The sequence below is a fragment of the Anastrepha obliqua genome, chromosome 4 (genome assembly GCF_027943255.1).
Source record: "Anastrepha obliqua isolate idAnaObli1 chromosome 4, idAnaObli1_1.0, whole genome shotgun sequence".
NCBI lineage: Eukaryota > Metazoa > Arthropoda > Insecta > Diptera > Tephritidae > Anastrepha > Anastrepha obliqua.
Window position 1 is genome coordinate 43,164,735 of NC_072895.1, and position 17,394 is coordinate 43,182,128.

The window sequence follows — 17,394 nt, forward strand, 5'->3', positions numbered from 1 at the left end:
CTCCAGAGGGTCATAACTGATGACGAATCGTGCGTTTATGGTTATGACGTGGAAATCAAAGCGCAACCATCTCAATGGAAGCTGCCGCACGAAAAAAGACCGGAAAAATCATGCCCAGTTCGGTCGAATGTAAAAGTTTTACTTACCGTTTTCTTCGATTGCAGGGGCGTTGTGCATCATAAGTTCTTGCCATAGGCTAAAACGCTCAATAAGAAATATTACCTGCGAGTTATGCGCAATTTGCGCAAAGCGATCCGCCAGAAACGCCCGGATTTGTGGAAGAACAATAATTGGCTCTTGCATCACGATAACACCCCTGCTCACACATCGTTGCTTGTGCGCGACTTTTTGGGCAAAAACAATACACTACCATAGCCACCGTATTCCCCAGATCTAGCCCCCTGTGACTTTTTCTTGTTCCCGAAACTGAAGCGGCCCATGAAAGGACGACGCTACGCTACGATTGACGAGATAAAGACGGCATCGAAGGAGGAGTTCAACAAGATAAAAAAAAATGATTTTTTGAAGTGTTTCGAAGATGGGAAAAAGCGTTGGCACAAGTGCATAATATCTCATGGGGACTACTTTGAAGGGGACAAAATAGGTAATAAAGAATAAATAAATAATTTTTGAAAAAACACAAAACACAATATAGTTTTTGAACACACCTCGCATATAGTCACTTAGTCTCACACTCAGTTGATGAGATGTATACACACTAATTTTCTTAACTGCTTGACTTGTGCAAATCTCATTCTCAAATTTCCAGTGTATTATAAATATAGCTGAAGTTGTATTTCAAGATTAAAAATTAAAGAAAAAAAAAATATTGGACGAAGTTTTCAAAATTGTGATTTGAAATTTATACTTATTACCATTTATTTTTTGTGCTGAAAAATGATTTCGTATTGTAAAATCGGAGAAAATTATATATTTATGAACACCAACAAGTTTAAAATGGCAAAAAGATATTGTCGGTACGAAAAACTAATTCAAAAAAACCCCTATTTTAATTTTTACTATTCTTTTTAAGTCCACATATCAGGAAATAATCAACGTTTAAAACCAACTACCTTCATTGCTAGTGGAGATATAACTAACCAAATTATGCGCGGACTCTAAAGCATCACATTTTTCAATATTCTCTTGGTGTGAAATAAACCAAATTTCACAATAAAAATCATGGAAAAATGTTAAACAAAAAATATATTAAGTTTTTTTTATTTCTCTAAAAATAATGTTCGACGTTTTTCCATCTGTAGCTAAAATATTTACAGGGTGATCCATCTGTTATGTCGGTATATAAACGATGAAGAACTTTGTCATTTACCAACCGATCGACTTCAACATAGGTATATTTTTTCGATACGTCAATTCAGTACAATTTCAACCATGGATCGCTTTACACCGAAACAACCGAAATCGACAATATAAAACCAGAAATGCTTGGCAGAGTGATGACAAACGCAGAAAACAGATAGCAGGTTGTGGTTGCTAATAAAGGTGGTCACTTGATTGATATAAAAAAAAAATAAAAATAAATAACCAAACCAAATAAAAATACCTCACTTATACAAATCAGCGGTTTTGTTTTTCTAAGTTATTCAATGTTTTCATACTGACATAAAAAATGGCGCACCCTGTATTGTATATATAAGTAGACTTCTGAGGTTGGCGATAAGAGACCAAGTGCCACCGCACGAAAAACTGCTTGTCCTTAGATCAACTCCAACGGCAGCAATGAGAATCTGCACCAGATACCCCTTTTTCTCACTGGTGCGCCAGCGTGAGGATACAACTATATAAATATTTAGACAGTTTCTTGTAAATATATTTCGTTTCATGAAACTAAAATACATTCTGAATATGAACCAAATCGGCCCATAAATATTTCGTCTTGTAGCATACATAGGTATGTTGGGATCAGATATATAAGAAATATAAAGAATAATTTTTCGATTGAGATCAAAACGTACAATTTTTGATACTTAGATTAAAAAGGAAAACCACTATAATTTTTTCATATATGGAGATATAAAAATGCTAGTAAGCTGCAGGCCACATTGTTTAAAGGAATTATCAATTGATGAGTAAATTTAGGCTTGTTGCAATAGAAAAGTTATGAAATTTGCATGAGTTATGAACTATCAGTTAAATACGGAAATTTATTTTTCTTTACATTTCAATATTTTCCCAAGTAGTATCGCAGTTGCTCGATTATAAGGAGTAACTAATAAAAAATCACAGTCAATTTTCTATACACGACAAAGTCTTACAGGATGAATCTAACCTACTTATCGCTATTATGTGAACTTTAATATTATTCCCACTTTGCTCTCAACTCGCTGAACGGCAAATCTAAATGAAGCTTTGTATTTTCAATTAAAATCAACAATAACAAATTATAAATCCTTTACAAAAAAAAACAACATTTTCCACCAGCGCTGCAACTTTCTTATGCTTCATCACTAGTTTCTACATCCGCACAGGATCATAGTGATGAACCCAAAATACGCCCTAAGCAACAATCAAAACGTCGCGCGCCCACTGGATGCTCGATTTCATCTATTTCTTCTTCTTCTTCGATGCTCATTCTCGTCATCATTCTTGTATTGACCCTAGACATAAGAATATAGTCATGGGGAATTGTCGACCTGTCTCGAGTTATGATCTCATTGCTTTGGGGATGTGATAGTATATGCACATATGCATACATACATACAAACCTAGGTTAAGCAGAATTTTAAGATACATTTAAGTAAGAAAAAAACTTCATGTGCCTCAAAGAAAAACAAAATGTATTTAAATGGAAATAATGAATACTATTAACTATATGTCTTTCGAAAACGAAATACAATTTTATTAATGTATAGATATGAATTTAATAAATATATACAATAATTAAGACTTAAATTAAAAAGTGAAACGAAATACAAAATAAAACTCTTAATATAATTTTTAAAATATTTCTATTTAGTAGCTTTCGGTCTTTTTTGTTCAGCATAAAGTTTGCGGACGATTTTAAACAAACTTCCTTCATAACTGCATTGTAGGGACGCTAAAATGAGACATAAAAACGGCGACATACTTAAACTTACAATAATTTTGGGTCGTAGAATACGAACTTGCATTCAGTTTTTCTGGATCAAGTAATTTTCTCCAAACAGTTCGATTTTAAGTTTACATTGCCTCGCAAGCAATTTAACGATAATTTTTGACTGAAAAGAGTTAGAGTCTATTCAGGAATTATGATTTTTTCAAAACTCAAAGCTAGCACATATAAAAAGTATGTCCCTTTTTAATGGAGTAAAATTAATTTCTTTTTAATTTTGTACACTTCACTGACTTATTTCTACCAAATTTGTGTGCTTAAATTTTTTACATATGCTGTTTTTTGCCCTTGTTTTTGTTTTTCTAAAACAGAAGCAATAAATATTTTATATTGGCTGCGCTGTAAAATCATTTTATTTCGGTTAAACACAGTAATATGCTCCCATTTCATGTGAAGTGGCAATCAAAATTCATATAAAATACTAGGCGGTGAAATATGCATGAAATTTCAGAATAGTTTATCGTCAAAGTTATAAAGCGTTTTTCAGTAAGAGCGCTTCAACTTTTTTTTTTGAATAAAACACAAACGGTTTAACTTTTTTAACTAATTTTTTTTTTATTATCGAGTTTGAACATATACATACATTTAAGTATGAAATTCGATTTCTTTTGCATGACCAGCGCGTGCACGCTTTACGAAGTCCAATCGTTGAACCCAATTTTCGACCACTCTTTTGCATAAATCGGCCGAAATTCCAGCAATTTCGCGTTCAATATTGGCTCTGAGTTCACAAATCGTCGCCGGCTTGTTACTGTAGACCAGTGACTTCACATAACCCCAAAAGAAAATAGTCTAGAGGCGTCAAATCACACGAGCTCGGTGGCCATTCGACCGGTCCATTTCTGGAAATAATGCGCTCATCGAACTTACTCTTCAACAAATCAGTTGTAGCGTGTGCTGTGTGGCTTGTGGCCCCGTCCTGTTGAAACCACATGCCGTCTAAGTCCATACCATTCAATTGCGGCCAAAAATAGTCGTTAATCATGTCGCGGTATCGATTTCCATTCACAGTAACGTGGCGATCGTTCTCGTCAACGAAAAAATATGGGCCAATTACGCCGCCGGCATGTAAACCGCACCAAACAGTGATTTTTTCGGGATGCAACGGTGCCTCATGAATCACGTGTGGATTGCTTTCTGCCCAGTAACGCATATTTTGCTTGTTGACAAAGCCATTGAGCCAACAGTGAGCTTCATCACTGAAGATGATTTTTTGGAAAATTTATAAATTTTCATAAAAAATTTGCACGATTTGCAATCGTTGATCAAGTGTGTAGCGTTCCATGATGAAATGTATACTAATGAAGTTTACAAATGACAAGCGAAAAATAAAAAATATTGCATCGTTCGCCCTCCCTATCGAAAAAAAGTTGAAGCGCACCTATTGAAAAACGCGTTACATTATCAAGCTCTGGGTTTGATATTGCTCCACCACTTCTTAGTTCTAATTTTTGCTCTCTCTATCAATAATCAATAGATTAGTCCATCATGCACATCTGGATTTTTTTAACATAAACAGTTAAAGCGTTCAGGAAGTACATATAAAAAGATATAATTTTAAGTTGTATCCAACCATAATTGCAACTTACACTACATAATTTGTCAGTTATACCTATTTTCAGTGTCCCTCGCAAAAACGCATACAAAATGCATCTAACGAAACGAAAACGAACACTGCTCACATAGCAACTATAGGAGTAGTCGTAGAACAACAGAAGCGAGTGTAGTAGCGGTTGCTGGAGTACACATGAATGGATTTGCAAGTAGCGCTCCGGTTGATCTCAAGTTTTTTGCTACCACTCCAACTACAGATAGCACTGAACATTTTTTGTTTCCTATTATTCTGAGCTCCTAGCAGTAATGAAACTTAGCTTGGAGCGGAGCAAATCATTTGATGGTGCGTTTTGCGCTACCTGTCCCACAACTCATCTGTTCAAGTTCAGAGCAATAGCGCGAGCAGAGAAATGTTTTCGCTGATATTGCTGCTACAAAGTAGCTGGTTCAACCTGTCAAAAAGCTCGCAACATCTTGCCATCATGATGCTAGAAAATTTTTTTATTGCTATTTAAATTGCATTTGCTATTTAGCATTTCTTTCAAATTGAAATTCAGCAAAAATTAGGCAAAATAGGTGCGCAACTAAGTTCTCGCTGTTTTTTGAAGAAAATAGAAATTTATTCTGAAAATATGGTTACAAGTGAATCATTGAAAGTGTTGCCCATCGCTGGCTACTACTTCTTCCTATCTTTCTGGTAGAACTCGTAAACCGTCGCGGTAAAACTGACTTTCTCTTTTTTTGGATCGCTGTAATGAATCCATTTTCCATCACCTGTCACGATGCTATGAAGAAAACCCTTCCTTTTTTGCCGCTGGAGCAGTTGTTCACAGGCGAAAAAACGACGTTCAACATCCCTTGGTTTTAACTCATAAGGAGCCCAGGTCTCCTGTTTCAGAATCATTTCCAAAGCATGAAACAGCTTGGAAATGGATTGGCGGGGAAATCCTAATACTGAAGCAAGCTCAACTTGCGTTTGACACGGAACTTCATTGAGCAATGCTTCCAATTTAGCGTCTTCGAAGGATTTCGGCCTTCTTCACGCGGACGGTCGTCAACATTAAAATCGCCGTTTTTGAAGCGACGGAACCAATCCCGGCACGTTGTTTCACTTAAATCAGCATCTCCATTAACTTTTTGCAGCTCTCAATGCGCTTCAGCCGCCGTTTTTTTCGAGTGAAAGAGGAAAATCAACACTTCCCGCAAACGACGATTATTCGGCACAAAATCATACATTTTTACAAAACCAAAAGTATATGATACCAAAACAAAATCACTAATGTGTCGAAGCAGTTTGTTTACCAAATGTCTAAGTTTGGTTTATGACGTTTAGGTTATGTTAGAATCGACTAGCACACATTGCTGGCGGCATCTATTGACAAACAGCGGGAACTTAGTTGCTCACCGAATACTTAAAAGGTAAGCTAGTTTAAAATACGGTAAACTTTGTATTTTAACACTGAACCGTCTCTCAAAAGTGACGCCTACTTGTCAGTAGTGAATAATTCCTTGGTGGTACCTTTTTTTATGTCATATTTGACATTTGTCAAGTAGACAGATGCAAAGTTCTGCACGATAGAACAACGCGTCAAAATTATTGAAATTTATTATGAATATAGTCGATCTGTAAGAACAAAATATTGTAAAATTCGTGATTTTTGGTTGAAATAATCGTTCGTCTCAATCGTTAATTCAAAGGTTGGTGAAAAAATTTCAAGACTCTTTTTGGTACTGCCGAGGATAGAAGAAAGACTAATACTATATACTAAAAACTAGACGTATTGTTGAGAATATTGCTGCTGAAGAGCAAAGTGTTGCTGAAGCACCTTCAACATCGATATTTCGACATTCTCAACAATTAGGCATTCATGAGTCTACTGTTTGGGGGATTTTATCTGTAGATGCTATTTTTCACATATAATTCTTAAAAGCCGCATTTTGTATAAAAAATAGTGAAACCAGAACGAATCTAAATTTGTACGTGCTCTATTTTAAAACAACATGAAGTCACGTCTTTTGAAAGACCCTTTAACAATTGTTTTCTTCAATAGAGGAATGCATAGATAATGGAAATGGAAATAATGGGATAGGAAAACTTAAATAAGACAAAGAAGATAATTTCCATGGTCCAAATTAATAATGTCAGCTTTTTTTGTATTCAATTTCTAAGCAACTTCTTCCAATAACAAATTTATTTTACTTAAAATTTTACTGTTTTCAACCTTTTTATTCGGAATTGTTTATTTTTGCCAAGAGCTGCAGAAATCCGCAAGCATAAAATCAAGGCCAATGCTCTTCCCAGTGAAACGATCTTCGAATGTCTTCGGTTGTGTGTTTTTCTGTGAGCTGTTGCTTGAGCGACCATGCAACTTCAAATCTAAATATTTTGAGAAAACTAGCTGCTTTAGAAAAATGGAATACAGATTCGTATTATATGACCCAAAATTGACTTTTTTTATGTACCTGGGACTTTACTAAAATTTATTGATACTAAATTCTTGGCAATCACTTTTATAAAGCTGTACAACGAATATTGGTATTTCTGTTACAGAAAACTGTAAAATCCAATTTTTGTTCCCGTGCAAATAGCGTTTTCGAGGTAAGTTTGTGTGCCCAAAAATCATATGAGTCAAATACTTACCAGCTTGTCGCGATTTCCAAATACCCGTGTTGGGTTAGTTTCGTTTTTTAGAGTTTAACCTTTAGCCTTTATCAGCAGTTGGAGGCTCATCCTTGCTCTTGCTTGCATGTCAAGCAGCTTATATGTGTGCGTGTCGAGCGACACACGTACTTGCTTCGTGTCACACAAACTTGTTGTCGGCTTTTGCATGATTAAAATCAAAAATTTTAGATATTAGCGTCATGTAACCAAGTTCATTCAAAATAACTTTGATGAAATAATCCAAAATGATTTTACTTTTGAGCCAAAAAGTTTACAATATTAAATTTACGCGATGGTGCAAAAGCTATCAACCGATTTTCTTCTGCTAGACTTCCATAAATAATTTAAAAAAATTAATTTGCTTATTTGAGGTAATACATTTTTATTTTTCGTGTCTCGAAACCGTTATTGCACCACAAATGATGCAAATTTAATTTACTCAATAAAAATTCTGGCGCAAGATTTTCGAAAACTTGACAAATGTAGTTCTTGAAGGTCTCTAGCAAAAACCAGTTCGGAACTTTGGGTAAAAACCATTGCTGATTTATGAATGAATTTCGTCAAATTAGGTACATACATTCTGTCAAAAAAGTACCGGGAATTGTTCAATAAAATGCAAAATAATTGTTTAATCATCAAAATGTATTTGGTCGCCTTCAAAATAGGGTCCATTCGAAGCAATGCACATATGGCAATGATTAGTCCAATCATCAACGTTCCTTCTAGACGCGTTTGAAAAGATCTTCTTCAGCTCGTTCAGCGAATTCTCCTTAATGGCCCTTATCGTCTCAAAGCAGCGCCCGCGGAGTGGCAATTTAAGTTTTGGGAAAAGGATAAAGCCACTGGGGGTTAAATCTAGGGAGTACGATGGTTGTTCGATGATATTTGTCGAGTTTTTGGTCAAAAAAGTGTTCACAATATGAGCCTTGTGAGACGGTGGGTTATCATGGTGCAAGATCCATGAGTTTTCTTTCCACAAATTGGCCCATTTCCTACTCACATTCTCTCTCAAACGTTGAAAATTTAAGACAAATTCTTTGTTCGAAATTTTTATCCATAGTGAAAATCGCAGAAGACTGCTATAATTTGACTGCTATAATTAAATGCTAAAAACAAGGTAATTAACAGATCACGGCCAAACGCACGCTTTTTAAATGAGCAACTCCCGACATTTTTTGGACAGAATGTATGTACATTACGTTTATTTATATGTAATTGGTCCACACATCCTTCATTATATGTTTCGTCAATCTCCTTCTCCAATTTGTGGCGTTGCTGTTCCACAAATAGAGCGCCCTACAGTTTTATACCGCTTTCGAATAGCAGATGATTTTTTAGGGGAAGATTTTTCATGGTAGAAATACACTCAGAGACTTTCCACTATTTGCTAAGCGGAAAAGCCAATTTCATTAAAATCCAATCGTTAAATAGGAAGATTTCTTTTGCGCCGCGTCATAGTTAATTCAAATGCACTATGTATTTTAAGTTAGAAAACTTTTAATAAATCAGTTAACCATTTAAATAACATTTTCTTTCTCATTTTCATACCAAACGTGGACCTTTTTTAATAAAAATGTATATGTATACTTGAGAGCATATCGATTTAACACTAAACTATGATAAACACGATGACTTTTGCCCAGTCCTAGGATATACATAGAGTAGTTATAATATTAAATTTAATATACGAATTTCAACACTTAACATTTTCACATATTAAAAATTATTGTAGAATTTTACCAATCTATATATAATAATTTACTACTTGAATAGATATGTATAGTATGTATTAAGAATTATGTACTGGAAACTCAAGCTAAATTGATTTAACAACAAATGTATTGTATTCAAATAAGTTCTGTGTATTTCTTTGAACGACATTGCAACTAAATATTTAGAATAACACGCATAAATCGGACAGATATGTGATAGAATTAGTAAAGCTTTATAGATCATGAAAACTGAGAATTATGAGATTTAGAATTTTTTTCAAATAAATTAAATAAATGCCAAAAAACCTAAGGGAGCTGAAGCAAACACGAAAAAAAGGTAACTTTACCAGATTTTACACTAAAACTATTAAAATCGCCTACTTACGCAGCAAACCTCATTCAGCTATAAAAATTATTAAATAGCTCTGCTAGATTATAGATTGGCGCTTACACCCTTTTTGGGTGTTTGGTCCAGCTCCTCCTCCTATAAGTGGCGTGCGTGTAGATGTTGTTCCTCATACGGAGGGATCTGACTCCGAACAGCAGATAATTTTCAATGCAGAAATATATTCGGAGGTTTGCTGCCGACGGGCGACCGCTGTTAGAAACAATTTTTCGTTTTTGGTGTATCATGCACGGAGATTCGAACCTACTCACTTCCTAATGGTAGTCAGGCAGACCGCTAAGTTAGATTGGTGGTATTTCATTGTGTTAATGAACGTATATAATAAATTTTATACGTTCACTTGAAGGATGTACAAAACAGGCTATGAAGTGTGTTGCTAATAGCCTCAGATACAACCCGCGATATATAATACGAGGAGTTTCTTCTACGCAATAATGAAAATACAGTAAAAAAATACTGAAGATGGCTTTATTCTCTTTCAAAATGCGAGTATTCTCCTTGAAAGTCAATACACTTCTGCATTCGCCTGTACTAAATTTCAAAGCACTACCAAATTTACCTTCAAAACGAGCTGTTTAAAGACTTCAACAGCTCCTTCAGGCGTTGAAATACGTTGACATCGCATTTTATATTTGCTGTTCGGTAACAAAACGAATTCATTAGGTACCAAATCGGGTCTGTAAGGCGGATGACACATTAATTCGATCTTTTGAACGCTCAAAAACTCTCTTGTGTGAACCGATACATGAGAATTCACATTGTCTTGGTGAAGAATAATTCCTGCTTTGAAAACTTCTGGCAATCATATGGTTGTGTACCACTCAAAATTTACTGTATTAAGTTTTTCTAGTGGCACAGTTGCAACATTATCAGATTTTTCGGCCAAAATATGTAACCATTTGCTTTGAGGTGCTTTTTCTGCGAACAACCTTTGTCGGATTAAGCTCGCCTTCGAATACCCATACTGTCGATTGCTTTTTTAATTTTCAGCTCATTTGCATATATTCAAGATTCGCCATCTGTTACGGATGAGCTTCGAAGCTCTGCGGCTGAATTTCTTCAACATTTCTTTACACGAGTCCTTTTTGGGGCAATTACCAAATTATGTGGTAAAAAACAACAAGAAATCTTCTTGAAGACCAAATTTTAATGCAATATTGAATGTATGCTGGTTCGACTAATGCCCAAGGATGCCTCTATTTCTCAATATGTTACATGACAATCTTGCGTTATCTATAGACGCACAGCATCGCTTGTTTGTGACAAAATAACCGTTTTTGGACGGTCTTCACGAAATTCGATCACGTTGGATCTCGTTGTACCAGCGCTTCACAGTGATGAAGTAGTGTAGTGCTTCAACGCCAAGAGTCGAAGTTAGTTGATCAATGTACTCTTGTTTCGATAATCCACGTCGAAAATCGTAATAAACCAACGCACGAAAATTTTCACGAGTTAACTTAAGATAATGCATTTTTAACTCACTCAAAAAAGAATAAGTAAAGCTAGTAAGTGAACACGTTTTATGGAAGTTCATGCTAGGAACTACCAAACTTTTCGATAAAAATACCGGATTACAGCTCATTACACGTAGTGTTGCAAAGGCGCAAAATATAGAAGCCAACACTCGTAGCACATCAAGATTTTGACTAGTTTTGACTTTTTTCATTCTTGGTTCTTAATGTTTATTCTTGTTGTTTTAAATAGTTTAACTCTTTAACAAAACAATTTTTAAGCTTTATACAAAAACTAAAAAATCTCTTTGCACTTTTCTAAATACAATTTTTATAACGATTATTGGTATGCAATTGTAAAGATTATTACATTTTATTAAAATAAAAAACAAAAACAAAATACGTTCGAAGTTGCTAAAAAATCTCGTTGAGTTTTTAAAATATTTGTTGTTTTTTTGGCTTATATGCCTAAGAAAAATTTGGTGCTGTTGTTGTATAGAAAAAATGCGCAACATCGTCAGGGAAAAAAATTATAAAAAATTAGGGAGATTTTTTAACTACTTTAAGGGGTTACATGGAACCCATGTCGGGTAAAAAAAGGCCTATTTTCAATATTTTTTTTTCTATGTAAAAATTTATTTATTTAATTCAAACTTTTTTCTGTGTTATAGATACATATTTAAAGAATAATTTCTGAAATTTTCAAAAAAAAAAAATTAAAACTCCTCCATTGTGACGTCATTTCCGGTGACCCCTCGAAAAAAAGGTGCGTCCGAGTTGTCAGCACAACTCCTGACAGACTTATCAAAAATGAAAAAATAAAAATAAGTGCTTTAGTTGAGACCATAAACTCGTGCTTGAACGAAGGAAAGAAAAAAAGTAAAAATTGGAATTTTGGCAGACATTTTTCCAAAAATATGAAAATTTCGGTCAAATTTGCTTGACTTTTTTTTTTTAAATAGTTGTAATTGAAACAAAACAAAATCCTTCGTTCAAGCACGAGTAAATTGTATTTCGAACACCTGTGTAAAATTTCATCAAGATCGGTTGAGTAGTTTTCGAGAACATTGACAACCGACTTTGAAAACACAGTTCCGAGAAAAACGCGTTTAAAATTTTGAGTAACAATAAAAATGGCTTGGAGCGCACACCTTCCTGTATCTCCGAATTTATTATTCGGATCGACTTGAAAATTTAGGATAATATTCCTGAGATTAATAAGCCAAAAAAAAAAATAAATCAATTTTTTGAACCAACGAAATCCATGTAACCCCCTAAGCTTTTAGTTCATTAAACGAAAATTTAATAAGCTCGAAAAGAATGTACGAAAAATATTTCTAGAAATTTTAATTAAAAACTGCGGAATCTACAAGTCAGTTGCAGTTTTTAATTAGAATTTCTGTTCGTTGAATTTTCCTAACTTTTTTGTAAAATTTTAAAATTGTATTCATATGATTTTTGTTAGACAACGAGCTGTATTGTTATACAAAAATAATGAATATTATAACAAAACAAAGTCAAAATGTTGATGTGCTAACGTAACATTTGCGCCTTTTTATTTCATTAACACTTGCTGATGCTCCGGTTACTCTTTACATCTTGTTTTGAACTGATGTCTTTGGTTCAATAATTCAGAAAAAAAGGCTTGACGTGGAAGTACTTTCAAATTCTGGTCTGATGACCCTATTTGTCTTGTATTTGCTTTCATCCTAAGGCTTTTCATAAAAATAAAAAATAAATAATTGGCGCGTACACTTCTGTTAGGTGTTTGGCCGAGCTCCTCCTAATATTTGTGGTGTGCGTCTTGATGTTGTTCCACAAATGGAGGGACCTACAGTTTCAAGCCGACTCCGAACGGCACATATTTTTATGAGGAGCTTTTTCATGGCAGAAATACACTCGGAGGTTTGCCATTGCCTGCCGAGGGGCGACCGCTATTAGAAAAATGTTTTTTTATTAATTTTGCCTTCACCGAGATTCGAACCAACGACCTCTCTGTGAATTCCGAATGGTAATCACGCACCAACCCATTCGGCTACGGCGGCCGCCCTGTTTTTTTTATTAAGTTTGCTTTCACCGAGATTCGAGGCTTTTCATAGGTCAGATTAAAATTCAGCGCATCAAGAAAGCAAATTATAGTCCGACTGAATCAAAAAATAAAGCTAATTAGCTAAGAGCCATTAAAATTGCATGATTTGAGGCGCACACTTAATTAATAGATCTTCATTGGCAGATCAACAAGGCCATCGCATATTAATTTCTAATCTATTCCTGTAACTTACTTTACTTCATAAATAAATAAAAGTATATAAGTAAAAGATGTTGAATGCCAGATATGAAAGTAATACACACAAATACAGATATACAAATAGGTATATAGGTGCATGTATGTGCATAAAATGTGTTAAATGATTATATTTTATTGCAAGTGTAAACCTTTTTATACAGCGCTTAGAAGGAGAAAAACCTTAAAGCATGAAAACATGTCCTCTTAATTAACATATTTCTAAGTACTTACATGTGTATATATAAACTCATACGTACACATTGTAATAAGAGTAAAGCGTTAACATCTAAGTTCTATGGTATTTCCAAACAAAATGAATACAAAATGGAATACATATGAACACTTCATTAGTGTATCGTATAAAATTTTAACTAAAAATATAAACTATAATTTTTTATTATCAAAAAAAAAGAAGAAAACAAAATTGCTAACTTAATGCAAAACTTAACTTAATATACAAATAGTTATGTAATCAACAACACCTATAAATGTTTGAAGAAGAAAAAACTGAAAGAGAAATTTGCATAGGTTATAAATTTATGAAAAACGTAAAGTAAATATGAAAAAATGTAATAACAAATATTTTTATAATAAGCTAATATTATGAATTTAGTTACATCTAAAAGCTAAGCAAACGAAATGAACGAATGAAATGAAATGAAAAAAAGTGGGATTGTTGAGAAATAAACTGTTGGTGATACCTGTTTACTATAAGAATGAATAACGAAAAAAGTATGTAGGAGAAAATGTAAAGGCAAGTGTTTGACATACAATAAATCGATGAAAAACGAATAAATATATGCATAGATACAAGAATAATTTTTTTTTTTTCATATAATAATTTTGAAATGTTTGGTAAGTAAATTTCTTTTCTTCAACTAAGAAATAAAAAAAAAATGTTGTAAAAAATTTTGAATGGTTCGAATAAAAATATCAACAAAAAAGTTCTAAGATTTTTTAAGCGAGTAAATTTGTTCTCTTCTTTATTCGCTAATTCTTAATACAGAATTAAGCGATCAGAGTAATAAATTGTTGATTAATTTTAATATAAATATAATAAACAATTATTTCTTCTTTTCTACATTTAAGGGGTTAGAGGTAGTCAGAGGCCTGAAAAAATTATGATTTTCAATAATTTTTTTTTGCAGTCAGTTACTTTATTTTACAAAAGCATTGCATAAATGCATCATGTTTCGACTTGACTATAGCAAAATTTCAAAAACAAAAAAATTATAATTGTAAAAGTTATCGTTGTTTGTGTGGAGCCCGTTTCTCCCGAAGTCCCTTGCGGTGATCATCACACGTCTTTGGACATTCATCTAAAATCAATCGAACAAGTGAAATTAGTTTTATTAATAGACAATCTTGTATCTGACCGAAGTTTTTTGTTTTCTTTTTTTAAATTAACAATATGCCGGCCTCATGAAATATTTTGCAGATTTTCGAGGAAAAAACCGACAATTAATTATTAAAAAAAAATTTTTTAGGAAAATGCGCCCGAGTTTTTTATGTTTTTCGAAAGCACTATAAATTTTATAATTCTACCAAGTGATTTTTAAGTTACAGTTATCATCAGTTCAAAAACCATAGTTTTGAGAAAAATGCATTTAAAGTTTTGCTATCGATTTATGCAGAGTTATATGAATTATGTAATTACTTACACTGTGTCATCTATTCCTGGGCCATATAATAGTTCTTCAACCGTTACAGCAGCTTGCAAAATATCGATTTGCTGTTGCCTACGTAGCATTCTACCTTCATGCGTGTGTGCTGCTAGCTACTTGCTTTCGAACGCTCCGGAGCGCCTGAACACCCTTTGTTAATTGTTGAATAACTCGAAAAGTATTTGTCGGATTCACTTCGAATTTTTTGCAATATTTTTAAGATATTCTACTTTAAGAAAATGCAAAAAAGTCCAATTTTTTTCTGACTACCCCTAATAATATTATAGTAATTGTCTCTGCTGCGCACTGCTTCAACCAGCTGCCCAATAGTCCAGGAGTAAGGACTCTCTTATGTCACATGACCAAGACATTTGCTTCCTTCCGATTCCTCGTTTGCCTTCGATATGGTCATAACATAAACGAAAAATATGCGGTTTTCCGGCGCTTTATCCTTAGTTTCGTTGAGAATTGTTTGTTACTAACTGCGTCTGCGACATTTTCATCATTCGCCGATAGCACCACATCTCAAACCCCTCTAATTTATTCATAATCGTAACCTTTAGTGCCCATGCCTCCACACTGCACAGCAAAACAGAGTAAACGTAACATTCTTTTATTGTAAAGGACATTCCTATAATTGAAGAAAGCTTCCCTCGCTGCTTCAATCCGATAGCAAATTTCTCTGTCATTTGGCTGTGTTTCGCCAAGCCAACATCCTGGGCACTTAAATCGCGATACTCCTTCGATCGGATTGTCAAATACATACATAAATGTTTGAATTGGTGATTTGTTGAGAGTTTTTCGAAACAACCATACATTTGGTTTTTTAGGTGTTAATACTTAGGCCGTATTGCAGACTTTTTTTCTGACTTTTTTAACGGGATATTGCAGGTAACTAATTTTGTCAGTCAATATTGTGGTGTCATCGGCAAATCGTATATTATTTATTGTTTCGGCGTTGACTTTTATTATTCTTCAAATATACATTCCGAGTATAAATTGAAGAGCATTGGTGATAAAACACATCCTTGGCGAACTCCTTTCTTGTTTGGAATATAACTTGCCACATCATTTTGTAGTCCCACGTTCGCAGTTTGGCCGCAGTACAAGTTGGAAATGGACCTTAGTTCCTTTCATGAATGTCCGTTTGTCTTAAAATGTGTACCATACCTTATCAAAAGCTTTTCCATACTCAGTGAAGCATATAAAAATATCTTTCTGGACGTCTTTGCATTTTGTTACTAGGGCTTGAAGGCTGACTGACGGCAATTGCGCCGTAATTCTGTCATCCGTAAACACCAATTTTGAATAACTCGCTGGAGTACTTCGGTCAGTATCTTGCGAATAATTTTAGTAATGTTGGATTCGGATGCCTCAATTTAAACTGGTATATTCACAAAGCATTTACACTTTACGCACCTTGACAAATAAAAGTCCAGCGGTGTAATATCACACGATCTTGGTGGCCAACCCACTGGTACGAGACGACCACCAAAACGTCGACGCAGTAAACCCATTTTTTTGCAGGAAGTATGGCAAGTAGCTCCGTCTTGTTGGAACCAAATGTTGTGGAGCTCACGACCTTCATTTTCCGGCATCGAAAAGTCGTTTATCATAGCGCGATAGCGTTTGGAATTCACTGTTTCATGAAGAAATATGGGCCGATGATTCCTTCAGCCAATAGATCGCACCAAACGGTTATTTTTAATGGATATAATGGCTGTTCTGGAATGGCTTCGAGTTGCTCTTCAATTCAAATATGGAAATTAGAATAGGCAACTTACTTAGATTCTGTAGATCTGTTTTGGTATCACTCTGTAACACGGGAACCTCAGTGTTTATTCATCACGGAACCATTTAAACGGTGTTGTGAACGTAAGGTTTTATCCCAATACCGGATAGTTCCGTAAAAGGGTCAAAATAGTATTTTCCTAACAACCGTGCTCTACTCCTAGCTAAAGCTGGCCAATTACAGAGAGGGAAGGGCTCTACTGTTTCTTCCTCTTCCTCGTCTCTACAACTACTGCAGTATTCATGAGAAAATACTCCTAGCCTAGAAGACTGCCCACCCAAAATCCAATGAGCAGTTAGTATTCACGACAGCTCCCTCTCCTTCAAAATCAACTGAAGACAGTTAAGCCACCATCTCAGCCATTGGGTAGGAAGCATTAACTCGAAAAATGGTTCAAGCATCTCGAAGATGTATACAATCTCTCCGACAGTCACTGCGCTGTAATTTTTATTGAGTCGGAAAATGAAAAAGTAAATGAGCGAATTTACTGAGCCACGATCAGACTAATATGTATGGTAAGTTCGCAGAACTGCAAATCCATTTCTGTAGATGTTCTAGATATGAGAAAGAACCATCTTGAGACTTCCTGAGCAGGTATCGCTCACATCAAAGAATGTGCTTCAGATTTCTGAGGAACCGCCTCACACCTGATATTCGTTGGGCAGCTAATTGGGTTTGCCAAAAAATCGGGCTAATTTAGGGACATATAAGATTGGGACAGTGCATAAATATCCAGCGACTTCGTTAGCTGGGT